This window comes from Octopus sinensis, unplaced genomic scaffold (genome assembly GCF_006345805.1).
Source record: "Octopus sinensis unplaced genomic scaffold, ASM634580v1 Contig14465, whole genome shotgun sequence".
Lineage (NCBI taxonomy): Eukaryota > Metazoa > Mollusca > Cephalopoda > Octopoda > Octopodidae > Octopus > Octopus sinensis.
The window spans coordinates 74930-90366 of record NW_021833249.1 but is presented as its reverse complement, the minus strand read 5'-3'; the positions used below and the strand labels follow the sequence as shown (position 1 = coordinate 90366).

General features: G+C 36.9%; 1 long non-coding RNA gene across 1 annotated transcript; it reads left to right on the top strand.

The window, feature by feature from the left end:
• Window positions 1-10796, top strand: LOC118761505. Its single transcript, XR_004997432.1, has 4 exons — window positions 1-82; window positions 7459-7462; window positions 10083-10086; window positions 10787-10796. It is a non-coding gene; the product is annotated as an uncharacterized LOC118761505 (long non-coding RNA).
• The last annotated feature ends 4641 nt before the right edge of the window (window positions 10797-15437 follow it).

Sequence of the window (15437 nt, the reverse complement as noted above, 5' to 3'; positions counted from 1 at the left end):
GTTTTAGGGAGTAGGTATGTTATCCATAATGTTAACCAGCTTGGAGTATTTTCAGGGTTTCTGATGATACTAGAGAAACAGTGTGATGATGAGAAGCTGTTAAGCCACAATTTTGAGATTTTATCATGTCCCACTTACGAGTTTTAGACAGAGCTTGAGTTAGTCCCTGCATTCTAATATCGTTCCATCTCTGTTCTCCAATCTCAAACATTCTTTCTTCTCTCCCTACCCATTCAGCTTTCTTATTAAATTCCTTTCTGTCCCTCTATATCACTACTTCATCATATCAGGCAGGTCTTTTACTTCGATTGACTGTTTCCCTAACTCTCTGCAAAATTTCTTAGCAATAGTTTTAAATATCGTATATTGTCTGCAAAATTTTTTTTTCATACTTTTCATTTTTTTCAGTACTTCTTCCACGTTTATCAGATTGTAGTTTTGCATTATCTTTCTAGCCATCCTCATCTTATATTATTTCTTTTTTTCTCTATCTTGACACCTATTTTCTTTGTGGCAGCAAAGCTGTTAAGTACCAAAAAAATGGCTTAGTTAGATTAAATCTGTCTCAGTTTCAAGGAGAAGCTGCCATATATTTTGATTGTACAGTGATTTGATCTGGTGTTCTGAAACATTGGTAGTTGATCTCTCTCATTCATTTCTAGATGTTTAGAAATGCCTAGCTCTCTCAAGATATTGTTCTTTTGCCACAGGTATTTTCTCTCTATTGGCTTCAGTCTACCATTGCAGTTTCAGGTTCATTCCTACTTCCTGTTACTTCACTATCAGTTAGGCCATCTGCATGTTGCCTACATCAACATCATGTTCGGGTGTGTCTTTATCAATAGGCTGTATGTTTTCCTGTTCATTATTCCCAGTACCTGCACCATGTGCTTCAGCTTAATTTTCTGGGATGGTAGTGGTAATTATTTTTCATTGTCTCTAATTCTGCTGGTGTTAGACGGTTATTACGCATGATGTCTGCGTAAGATGGCTAATTTGTTTGCATGGATATAACCACAGACGTCATCCCCTATCATTTCTCTCCAGGTATTGAAACACAACTCAGTTTTATTATGTCCTAGTTAGTTCAGTGCTGTGTAGAATGCTGTCATGACTTGCTTATACTCCTCTGTTGTTCATCTATCTTTAGTAGTTCTTTCGACGTTTGTTTTATTTGAGTATCAGGGTTGATTTCTCGGTTCTGGTTTCCCTCAAGATAATTTTAAGAGGAGTTTGTTCCAGTTTTCAATTTTTCGATCTCAGGTTTGTTCCTCTCTGGAGACGCATCCCTTGGTGATTTGCATGACGGACGATGCAGTGTTTCTAGTTTGCATTTTGCATGAAAAATCTATTTTAACCTTACTGGCAAGGAGTGATTCTTGTCACTTCTCTAGACAGATTTGCTTCAAGCGTGGAGGGGCCTGTCTTTCCTCATTTGGATGGGCTGTGCTGCGCTGGTCATCAATACAGTATTCACGGCCCTGCAGCAGTGGGTTAAGCGTTTTTTTCTATTATTACTTGGGAAGTATAAACTCTTTCCGTATTGTATTGCATCAGTGTAGTTTGTTGCTTGAGTCTTTTGTTCTATTAATATGGGTATTGTGAGCTATGTGTTTGCTATTATTATTATTATTATTATTATTATTATTATTGAGTGAGAGAGCAGTGCATGCCATCAAAGTGACACGGGGGTAAAATATACGAAGCCCAGTATACCCATCATGACTACCCGTCTGATAACGGTACACCAGGCACATGTAACACAACCATATGTGCGAGACATGGTGATCTCATATCAAGATGTTGAGAGGAATTCTTCGTGGTATTGATAATTCACCTCTGGAAACATGGGTGTTTTGTTCAACATCCTTAAACAACCCTTATTCAGAGACTTTTTGAGCGGGATGGGCTACTCGACCTGAAGAAAATCCTAACTGGGCCCCTACCTGCAGGGTTATGCGCTGTATATCTTGATATGAGATCACCATGTCTTGCACATATGGTTGTGATGCATATGCCTCGTGTACCCTTATCAGACGGGTAGTCATGATAGGTATACTGGGCTTCATATATTTGTATCCCAGTGTCACTTTGATGATATGCACTTCTCTCTGACTCAATAATAATAATAATAATAATAATAATAATATAATAATAATAATAATAATAATAATAATAATGATAATAATAACACCGGGGGACGTTTAAGAGAGAACACCGGGGGACGTTTAAGAGAGAACACCAGAGGACGTTTAAGAGAGAACACCGGGGGACGTTTAAGAGGAGAACACCGGGGGACGTTTAAGAGAGAACACCGGGGGACGTTTAAGAGAGAACACCGGGGGACATTTAAGAGGAGAACACCGGGGGACGTTTAAGATGTAAGAAGGAAAATTCAGAGCTCCGAAACCTATCCACAAACATCGAAAACAAGGACATCCTATGGAGCCAAAGTTTTACTAACAAAGAATTGGACTGTATCCGAGTAAGTAATACTAATTGAAATTTATTACTATTTTCGAAACGAAATGATGTATTTTGACTCGATATCATCTCCACCTCTAACGCAACACATGTAAACATGCGTGAAACATCACGATCATCCCCGACGCCAAACGCCATGTACAAAGGAACTACGAAGAAATTAAATGCCACCGATACTATTCAACCCAAGAATAACAATCGAGCGGTACGTACATTAAACTTACAACAAAAAATGTACGAAAAACTACACGTGCGAACTAATGTGACAACAGAAATAAACGGACCGGTACCCTACGAAAATGACGACCGTCAAAATAATGGGCCGGACGTTGTACCTCATGTCCCGGAAATAAAACCCAAAAGACGTAAATGGACACGTGAGGAATACATTTCTATCTTACACGCATACTTCACAGCAATACTCTACCCAAAAAATGAAAATACAACAACACATACATATAAAATATGGAAGGAAAATAATAGAGATATAGACTTGGATACAGCAATGAACCCTAATAAATTAGCTAACGTACGAAGATACATTCTCAACACAAAAAAAATATCAGAAATAGAAATAGAACACCTAAAAGAAAACATACACCAGGAAAATGTAGATAGAAGCCACACCAACAATGCCCAATAATATAAACACTGAAACTGTAAAACACGAAGACAAACGCAACATTCCCAACAAACACGATGTAAACAACGGAGGGGAGCCTAATGATTATGATAATATAAAAAATAAAATAATCAAAGAACTGAAAACCACAGAGCTCAAAATGGACCACCGACCATACCTCCCAAGAATCAAAATAAACGAAATAACAACACCTATTATAAACAGCATAAACCTAGCCGTCACTGAACTGATAGCCACTGAAAAAAAAAAGTGATATCACTGAACTAAATAACCTAATATACGCAGCAGCCACTGCAGCCACAAAAGAAGCTGGATACTCACCCAAACCCGCCCAAACAGGAGTACCACCACCCAAACAAACCCTGTGGATAAATAACATCCAAAGCAAAATAAAAAAAAATTAGAAAAGACCTGTCGATTCTTAATGAAATCAACAAACAATCAACGCTACTGAGCAACAAAAAGAGAACAAAAATACTCCGCAAATATAACATCACAGAGAAAGATTTGCCTGAAATAAAAGAAAAGCTGAAGCAAGATATCCTTGCCAAACCACAAAGGATCCGCCGGTACAAGAAACGCCAACGCTTCTTTGAAGAAAACAAAAAGTTCAACTCCAACCCCAAAAAGTTCTACCAAGAACTGGGCAAAAATAAAATAGAAGTCACTGCAGCACCAACGGCAGAAGAATTGGAAGAATTCTGGAGAGAAATATGGTCGGCGAACGAACCACCAAAAAAAAAAAAAAGGAGTATCAAAATAACAAACTCGGCATCTGAACAACTTTGGACCCCCATAACAACTGAAGAGGTCACCCAGGCACTGCAAAGACTAAGCAACTGGAAGGCACCTGGGCATGACAAGATCCCCAACTTCTGGTTGAAATATCTAACAGGAATGCACAAAAAGCTGGCTGAAAACTTTAACAACGTACTAGCAGAGCCAGAGACAATGCCTGAATGGCTCACGAAGGGGAAAACCATCTTAATTCCCAAATCAAATGAAACAGAAACCAGAAAACTACAGACCAATAACCTGCCTCCCTACTATGTTCAAGGCATTTACTGCAGTGATATCACAAAGGCTGAACAAGCACCTGGACGAAAACAAACTGTTCCCAGAAGAGCAGAAAGGATGCCGCAAAGGCTCATATGGCTGTAAAGATCAACTAATAATTAATAAAGCCATAACTGAAGACAGCCACAGAAAGAAGAAAGGCCTCAGTATGGCCTGGATTGACTACAAAAAGGCGTTTGATAGCATCCCCCACACATGGATCCTCGAAACACTAGCCATTAACAAAGTAGCACCAACAATCATAAAATTCATAGGGACTCATGAAAACCAAAGACATCCCCATTAGAAGAGGAATATTCCAGGGAGACACGCTCTCTCCACTCCTTTTCTGCTTGGCACTGTCACCTCTATCTGATATGCTAAATAGAACTGGATGCGGATATAAATGTTACGGCAAAACGATCAGCCACCTTTTATATATGGATGACCTAAAACTATATGCTGCAAATGACAAACAGCTGGAAACACTATTAAAGACAGTTCATGGATTTACCAAAGAAATAGATATGAAATTTGGATTAGAAAAATGCGCCAAAGTAACCATGAAAAGAGGAAAACTAGTTAAGAGTAAAACACATCACACTAGATAAAACCAATGAAATAAAAGAATTAGACCAAAGCCAAACTTACAAATACTTAGGAATCCATGAACTAGATAAGACACAACACACACAAATGAAAGAGAAAATAAAAAAGAATATTATAGACGAGTTAGATCAATACTAAACACAGAGCTCAATGCTAAAAACAAGATAATAGGTATTAACACTTTAGCTGTCCCAGTTATAGGTTACAGCTACAATATCCTTAACTGGACACGAAATGAACTGACCAAAATAGATAGGAAAACAAGAAAAATAATGACAGGATCTAGGATGCATCACCCAAAATCTGACATAGAAAGACTATATATACAACGTATAGAAGGTGGTAGAGGCCTTATACAGCTGGAAAACTACTATAAAATAACCACCATAGGACTGCAAAAATATCTACTTCAGAAGGAAGGAAAACTGATCCAGATAGCGGCAAAACAAAAAACTGTTCTTAGTATTTAAGGAAGCTGACAAATACAAACAAGAAATCATACCACCAAATAAACACGAAGAAGAAGAAGAAGATGAAGAAACAACAAAAGCTATAAAACAAATGAAATCCAAACTAAAAATAGAACAGCAACGAACCATGATAAAACGATGGCAAGAAAAGCCCCTTCATGGTAAATACTGGACTAAACTAAACGCAAAAGAAATAGACAAAGAAAAATCCCAGCAATGGTTGAGAAGCTCAGGACTCAAAGCAGAAACAGAGGGATTTTTAATTGCAGCACAAGACCAAAGCCTCCCCACCAGAAATTACCAAAAACATGTAATGAAAAGAAATATTACAAGTAACTGCAGAATATGTGGAGATGGACAAGAAACAATAAATCATATTATCTCTAGCTGCCCAGTCCTGGCTAAGAAGGAATATATTCACAGACATGACAGAGTTGGAACCTACATACATTGGAAGCTATGCCAACATTATGGAATAACAACAGAAAAAAGATGGTATAGGCACACACCAGAAAAGGTCACAGAAAACGAGAAAGCAACCATACTCTGGGATATGCCGATACACACAGATAGAGAAATTAAGGCCAACAGACCAGATATAGTTGTCAGAGACCATGAAGAAAAAAAAATGCTTTCTAATTGATGTATCAATACCGGCTGATGACAACGTGTCTCTAAAAGAAATGGAGAAACTCTCAAAATACAAAGACCTGGAAATAGAGGTAACTAGAATGTGGAATCTGAAAACAGAAACAATTCCTATCATAGTAGGTGCATTAGGCATGATAAAAAAATATTCAGCCAAATACATAACAAAAACACCAGGACTTACAAACACATATAACATACAGAAAATTGCACTACTAGGCACTGCACACATCCTACGCAGAACACTTTCCATACAATAACCATCAGAGCATCACAACAAATGACAGCACATACCCAAGGCACACAGTGAAGTGAAAGCACGCTATAAAAATAAAACTACTGAATAATAATAATAATAATAATAATAATAATAATAATAATAAAATAATAATAATACGACTTTTCTTCAAAGCCCATCTAGCCATGTGGGGACTAAACTTAGTTTGTGCAAAGTCGGCGCACAGCGTCCATTTTTGCACATCTGTTATGCCTCCTCCCCCCACACCATTTTACTCCGTACATGAACTGCTTCACCTGGTGACTCATATACTCCTTCTGTGTTGTGTATGGGAGTACATATTTTGCTTATAGCCTTATACCTTCATGCAAGCGCCCGGATGCGTGTCTTATACTGTTAAAGGTATCTCATATATAAATATTTAGACATATAATACTTAAACCGTCATAAGTAGCCACCCTATTCTCTCTTTCTGCTCAACCTATATTTCATATTCTCACACCTACTTCATCTATTGTTAGTTCTTGCTCTAGATATTGTATGAAATGGAGGAAACTGTGATTCATTGCAATTCAATGAATAAACTATGTAAACTATGTACCAAAGCTCTATGCTAGCTGGCAAGCGTTTGCGCAGATCTTCTTTTCAGGTGATGACGAAAGTTCTACAACTGCCTTCCCACCATCACTCCCAAGTACTCAATCTCGGGGCCGCTACTATTAATGTTGGCACAATGAAAGAAGGATTAGGGAGCGATGCCATATTTATGTGTTGGTGTGCAAGAAGTAAGATGGAGGGGAGCCTCAGCTAGATTCCTCACCGTTAAGTGACAGAGATTAAAATTCTTCTGGGTAGGTAGGAAAGATGGAGTGGGTGATGTAGGCATACTGTTAGCAGAAAAGTGGGTAGATAAGGTAATTGAGATATTCAGAGTATGTGATAAGGTAATTAAGATGAGACATAGATTAATTAACAGTTACATTTATCTCTGCATATGCTCCTCAGTCTGGGCTGGCTGATGAGAAGAAGGACCAATTGTATGAGGTCCTTTTGCAGACTACCTCAATGACAAATGACAGTGATTTTGTTATTGTAACTGGTGACTTCAATGGACATAGAGCATCTCCATGGATTCCAAGGAGTGCGTGGTGGCTATGGCTTTGGATCCAGAAGTGAGGAGGAAACAAAACTGCTGGAGTTATGTGATGCAAATCATCTTATGGTCTTTAACACTAACTTCAGAAAACCAGCCAACCAACCAGCCAGCCAGCCAACCACCTAATCACTTATCAGGATGTACAACACTTAAGCCTTGTAGCAGCTAACTATAATACTACTACACCAGTCATTGAAGAAGGTGCCTTCCTAAATAACTTGATTAACTATACTCGTGACTAAGCTGTATCATTCACCAACGGAAATTTTAATCATCTTGGCAGTGATGGTGAGCACTTAAGCCAGATTAACCACCTCCTCACTAGGCAACGAGATAGATGGATGCTTAAAAATGCAAAATCTTTCCCTGATGAAGAGTAAACAATCCAACATAGGTTACTAGTTAGTGACTTCAGAATTAGAGCTAGAAAACTCGGAAAAATAAACCAAACTCGAAAGGAAAATTATGAAAGCTCAGTAAACAGACAAAAGTTTAGAGATTTCCAAATGGAAGTTTCTGACGAAAGAGAGGAAGAGTTGGGGACATATAGCGTAGAGGACAATTGGAAGTTCCTGCGGGACAATATACCGAGGACTACAGACGAAATCTGTGGTTGGTGCTGAGTCCCAGCTAGACCAAGGGTGACATGGTGGAGGAACAAGGAGGTAGACAGTGCTATAAAAGCAAAAAGACAGACCTGGAAAGACTGGAAAAATGGTAGAAGCAAATAATTATATCAGGTAGTCAGAAGGACAGCGAGGCGACAAGTTTACATAGTAAAAGGAATAGCAGAAGGTAAGAGATTTGTAAATGTTGTACAGCGTGAGGATCAGCGATGTGAGGTGTTTAGGATTGTAAAGCAGGTATCAGAGAGAATAGAGATGCGGTGGGTGAGAAATGTATGCGAATGGATAATGATATGCTTGCACTTAGTGACTCAGAGAAGAAAGATGTATGGAAGAGTCACTATTAAAGGTTACTAAATGTAGAAAATGAATAGGAGAAAGAAAGTCTACCAAATATTAAACCAATTGAGGGACCAGCCATCAGAGTTGATAGGTAAGGCAATTTAGGATATGAAGACAGGGAAAGCCCTTGGGCCATCAGGAATCACTGCCAAGATGATTAAAACTTTCGTTGGTGAATGATACAGCTTAGTCACGAGTATAGTTAATCAAGTTATTTAGGAAGGCACCTTCTTCAATGACTGGTGTAGTAGTATTATAGTTAGCTGCTACAAGGGCAAAGGTGATGCCTAAGATAGAAACAACTACAGCGGTATCAAACTGCTAGACCAGTCATAAAAGTTACTGAGAGAGTTATAACTCGGAGAATTAAACTAGATGAGATGCAGTTAGATTTCGTACCTGGGAAGAGTACCACAGATGTTAACTTCCAAGTGAGACAGCAGCAGGAAAAGTATTTGGCCAAAAATAAGCCATTGTACAGTAGTGCTGTCCGTAATGTGAAAGTTAGCTATAAATAGTGATGAATTTAGCATACAAGTAGGGGTTCATCAAGTCTCAGTTCTCAGCTCACTCTTATTCATTATAGTCCTCCAGGCCATAAAAGAGGAATTCAAAACTGGATGCTAATGAGAATTGCTATATTCGGATAACCTTACTCGTATTGCTGAATCTTTAGCAGAATTCGAAAAGAAATCTCAGGATGTTGGATGTTGAAGAAATAACAATGGACCGAGATGTTTGACAATATGAGGTTCTAGAGAAGATCTGCCCACATCAGCAAAACTTGAGTTCTAGAAGCACTGTGTGTCCCAACTATACTTAACAAGAAAACTTCTCACACACTCTACCACAACAAACCAAACTACATATCTTCTCTTCCTCACATTTCCTCCTTCATGCACTATGCTCACCTCCCACTCCCCAATCCTGTCCTCACAGCTCTGTTTCATTGCTATCCAGTAGACCCCCCCACTCTCTAATCACGCTTCTTTGGTAATGTCCTGCCACTTATATTATGATATCTGAACCTCAAGTATGTGCCCTGGCACTTGCCACCATCTATATCTTCTTTCCCTCGACCATCCCATCTCCGTCCCTTGTGAGTATGCCTGGCACTTTGCCACCATCTCTATCCTGCTGTCTCCCACTCTCTCTCTCTCTCTCCAGCCGGGCAGCCTTGTACTCCTCTACAGCAAGACACCTGTTTGTGTCTCTCTGTCACACTAAAACCTTTCATCATGACACAAGATCACCTCCTCCAATGCCCCCTCCCATCTCAAAAGAGTTTTTGTCATGGAAGTTACTTGGTGACCCTTTCAGTTCAGGTGCCACTTAAAAAGCATCCAGTCCACACTGTAAAGTGGTTGGCGTTTGGAAGGGCATCCAGCTGTAAAAACCTTGCCAAAACTGACTTCGCTTGTGCTTGTGCTACGTAAAAAGCACTCAGTCCACTCTGTTGGGTGGTTGGTGTTTGGAAGGGCATCCAGCCGTAAAAATCCTGCCAAAACAGACACAGAAATCTGGTGCAGGCTTCTGCCTGACTAGCTCCTGTCGAAGCATTCTTCTCATGCCAGCATGGAAGGCTGACGTTGAACGCTGATGATGATGATGAAATATACAACAGCTTTATATACCTACACCCACCCACACAGACATACACACTCGCATGATGTTAATAATGACTTCTAATATGGTTGAAATCTACACAGTTTTGTACATACATATACACCCACACGTATACATTGCTGGATCTCATTTTGTAAAAGAAGATTATAATACAAACAATAATTGAACTTGGAGGAATGGAAAGTAATGTATTTTCCAATACAATTTAAACAGTAAAGTGCAGCAGTGAATGCAGTGTTGATGTATCATACATGTATGACTCTCCATTATGTCGGCTTTTGCATTGTTTGATATAAATTAAAAGAACGTATTACTGAATTTCGTGTTGAATCTTTGAAAGACAATTTAAATATATAAAAACCGTTTGCATCTATTATTCAAAGCAGTAGCAATCGAAAGATTAAGATGTTTTCAAAATATAACTTCACTTACCCGTTTGTTTTGAAAATGTCCCTAAAAATACAAAACGTGTCATGATTACATATGTAAAATTTGAAGAAAGCCTTTTTGTAAAATTAAAGGTACATGCTGACATCGACATACAGAAAGAAAAACGTTTTTTATTGCATTACCAAATTTGCTACAGCTCTTTCAAAGCCAGTTATGGACTTCATATGCATATGCGTTTTTTACAAATACAATTGTCTATATTTATTAAACGTGAATTGTGATACAAAGCAGAAAAGAAAAATGTGCAAATTGCCCTTATATTTTTGAGTAAAATTACGTTTTTTTAAAATTTCTCACCAGTCAATTAACGAATATTATTATTTTTTAATACATAAATGATAAATATATTTAAGAAATGAATAATCTTATCACAAAATTCACAAATGTTCGTGATAAAATACTTTTCATAGTTATAAAATAAATTGATAGGCGCAGGAGTGGCTGTGTGGTAAGTAGCTTGCTAACCAACCACATGGTTCCGGGTTCAGTCCCACTGCGTGGCATCATGGGCAAGTATCTTCTGCTATAGCCCCGGGCCGACCAATGCCTTGTGAGTGGATTTGGTAGACGGAAACTGAAAGAAGCCTGTCGTATATATGTATATATATATATATATGTGTGTGTGTTGGGGGGGTTGTGTGTCTGTGTTTGTCCCCCTAGCATTGCTCGACAACCGATGCTGGTGTGTTTACGTCCCCGTCACTTAGCGGTTCGGAAAAAGTGACCGATAAACTAAGTACTGGGCTTACAAAGAATACGTCCCGGGGTCGATTTGATCGACTACAGGCGGTGCTCCAGCATGGCCGCAGTCAAAATGACTGAAACAAGTAAAAGAGTAATGAGTAAAGAGAGTATAGTTCATTTTAGATTTTATTATTTTCTATTGTTAGCTATAAAACATAGCATGAAGTCCGATAAGTTCATGTCCTTTTATGTGTGTGATTTTTCAGATTTTCATGGAATTTTTTAACAGATTCTTTCTACCTAGTAGTATATACGTTCTTCATTTATATATGCAACTTATAACGCATACTTTTCTCATAGCAGCACAAACAGCGGCCATTCTTTGTGTGACATTCTTCTTAATAATGTTTAAATTCTTTCCCATTACTATTAAAGGCAGCCGAAATTGTTGTAGCCAAATGCCTTTAAATAATACCATGCTTTGTAAAACACACGAAACATTTTCAATTCAAAATATTGGGAAATTACTCTTCATTCGCTACCCCATAACAAATAATAGTTCTTTAAAAGTGCTTACAACTAGTGATAAAAGGATATCTTAAATCAATCTGTTTCATTCAAAGCTGCCCATACCACAATATTATTATGGCAATAAATAGACAGTTGTTACATAATTTGACCAAAAGTAATAAAAAAAAAATCTTACCTGCTTTGTAAACAGAATGTGTTAGATAACCTCCACAGAAATCTTCTTTGTTGCCTGGACAGCTTGAATTACAGAGGTCTTCAGCAGCAGCAGCAGCAGCAGCAGCAGCAGCAGCAGCACCATATTTGTCATAACTGTTTCCACAGAAGCAGAGGGCACCATGCTAATTAAAAAGAAATGCTCTTTTAGCAAAGTTGATGTTGCTAATATTTTCTACTCTTGACAAAAGGCTCGAAATTTTTAGGGAGGGTGTGCAGCCGAATAGATCGACCCCGAAAGGATGAAAGGCAAAGTCGACTGCGGCGGAATTTGAACTCAGAACGTAACGGCAGACGAAATGCCTATTTCTTTACTACCCACAAGGGGCTAAACACAGAGAGGACAAACAAGGACAGACAAACGGATTAAGTCGATTATATCGACTCCGGTGCGTAACTGGCACTCAATTTATCGACCCCGAAAGGATGAAAGGCAAAGTCGACTTCGGCGGAATTTGAACTCAGAACGTAACGGCTGACGAAATACGGCTACGCATTTCGCCCGGCGTGGTAACGTTTCTGCCAGCTTCTTTTTAGTTTGTTGAGTCACAACCCCAAAGATGTGTATCGACTATTAATCCATGAGTGACACAGACAAATTTTAGCTAGTCCTAGTTTGAGGAGATTTATAGATTGTAAAGATAATTCTCTGAGAGGAATGTTATTAAATATTAAAACTTGTTGCTGAAAAATTGCTCGTAATAAATTGTAGCTGTGTTGTGTTGCATTTCCCAAAATATATTCGCAATTAGACATTCCTAAAATCATGTGAAGATCTGAATATATATATATATATATATATATATATATATATATATATATATATGTGTGTGTGTGTGTGTGTGTGTGTGTGTGGTGTGTGTGTGTGTGTGTGTGTGTGTGTTTGTTTGTGTGTGTGTGTGTGTGTGTATGAAAAACAAAATAGAGAAATTTACATATAGACATCAGTTTATTCAAAGATATTCAAATCAATATAATATGAAATTCCTATCCCTATAGCCGTTTCCATATCCTATTAATTCAATTAGAGAAACTAAATTGAATTAAATTAATTTTATATTTTCATATTGAAACTGGTTAATTGGGTATTTCATCAGGGAAGAATTTTCTGAAAGGAGTTATGTTCCAACGTGTTGGTCGATCCATGACAGGCTCAGATGTGTGCGTTTTGGTAATGTATGTATTAAAAAAAACGTTATGAGTATATATATATATATATATATATATATATATATATATATATATATATATATATATATATATATATATACTTATAAACAAATATGTAGGATATAGTTGTGCGCGTGCGTTTGTTATTGGTGGTGATGTTGCAGTTAGGGTTAACTGGGTGTTATATATATATATATGATTTTGATTTTTGATTTTTCCAGTTTCAGCTCATGAATATATATATATATATATATATATATATATATATAATATATATATATATATATATATATATATATATATATATATACATAGGGAGAGAGAGAGAGAGAGAGAGAGAGAGAGAAAGAAAAATTGGTTAAGAGAGAGAGAGTGGGAGAAAGAGCGGTAACACTATCATGTAATTGCGCGTACGTTTGTTAAAATATGGAAGTCAACAAAAAATTGACATATCAAAAACTGCTAATTAATTATTGTATAGTAGCGCGTCATTCATATTTGTGCGCAATATGTAAACAAAGGAAAACTTAAACGCTATCAAATAGAATTGATAAAAAATTTTTTATATAAAATAACTAAAATTACTAAAGCCACAATCGCTATAAATCAATATGTTTACCTCTAATTTAGTTTAATAAATTATTTGCTAACATATAAGAAGGTCAGAAAAATTGATTGTCTATCTAATATTGAGAAAACGATCTTAAAAGTAATATGGAGGTTAGGACAATACAACAACAACAATACAAACATACGAAACCAAAACAACAACAATAGCAATAGCAATGTTAATGACAACAACAATAGTGGCAATAACAATAACAACAATGATAACCACAAACAACTTTAACATCAACAACACAAATGTACGAAAATAAAAACAACAACAATTATAACAACAGCAATAGCGATGATGATAACAACAATAATCGCAACATCCCACACACAGACAACAATACCAACCACATCATCCACACCACCACCACTAGCATCAACGCCACCCACAACAATAACAACAACAATAACAATAACAATACTGAACATAATACACCTCAATACACATGGGAATGTGGTGTGTTGTTGTTATATATATATAATGTATTGAGTATTAAAGGAAGTAGTGAGTACTTAGTATGAAAGATTAAGAAAATGAGAGAGACTAAAAAAACGTGTTAACGATACGAGATACTTTATTAGACTGCCGTTGTTGTACAAGGTATTTGTTGTGGCGGGAAACTTACTGAATGTCCTTGTATCAAGGGAGACAATGGGCAACGTTGATTGTTCATGTTTGTTGTGATGATTACATAACATCTTCCCTTTTTTATTTTTATTTTTTTTTTATCTGTATCTACAGGGAATAATTATTCGTCGTCCACTTTTTGTGGTTTTATTATTTTGTAGTGTTGAATTCTGTAGTTGTGCTGTTTTTGTTTTTTCATGCGTGTTTGTTGACTTTGGAAATATATTTTCATAATCTAATTCTTCTGTTATGCGAACGTGTTCGTTTGTTTTAAGAATATGTTGTCTATTTCGTTTGACTGTATTACCTTCCTCTGTTATTACTAAGTATGAACGAGGTTGCTCTAGTTTTTTAATTATTTTGCCCCTTCTAACCAATTGTTGTTAAACTTAATTCTAACCGTGTCGTGTGGTTTTAACTCTGGGAGTTCTGTTGTAATGTTTGATTTCTTCTTTTCGTGAGGCCTGATACCAATTTTATCGTGTAGTAAGTTTGGGAGATTTGTTCGCAATGTTCTATTCATTATTTGATTTGCAGGGGATGGTGCACCATTTTGTAATTTAGTCGTGCGTAATGCTCTTGAATGCCTTTTTTAGAGTCTTTTTTATTGTCTGTATATTTCTCTCAACCATGCCATTCGCTTGATGATAATGCGGGCTTGTCTTCGTGTGATGAAAATGCCATTTTTTTGCAAATTTTTTGAATTCAGCCGAATTGAATTCTGGACCGTTGTCACTTATAACTGTTTGCGGAATTCCGAATTTAGCAAAAGTTTCTTTTAATTTTTTGATTACGGTTTTTGACTGGCAAACATTTATTTCGTGTAGATCAAAAAATCTTGTTGTATAGTCAATAATTGTGACATACGAATTTCCAGACAGGTGAAATACGTCTGTACCCACTTTGGTCCATGGTGTAGTAGGTATTTCATGATTTATTAGTGGTTCGGCTGATTGCTGTTTTTTGTAGTCGATGCAGTATGAGCATGTGTTAATCATGTCTTTGATTTGAGCGTTAATGCCAGGCCAGTATATATATTTTTTTATTTTTATTATCATCTGTATTTTGGGTTCTTTTAGTATTCTGACACCATGTTGTTGTTATAAATATATAATGTATTGAGTATTAAAGGAAGTAGTGAGTACTTAGTATGAAATATTAAGAAAATGAGAGAGACTGAAAAAACGTGTTAACGATACGAGATACTTTATTAGACTGCCGTTGTTGTACAAGGTATTTGTTGTGGCG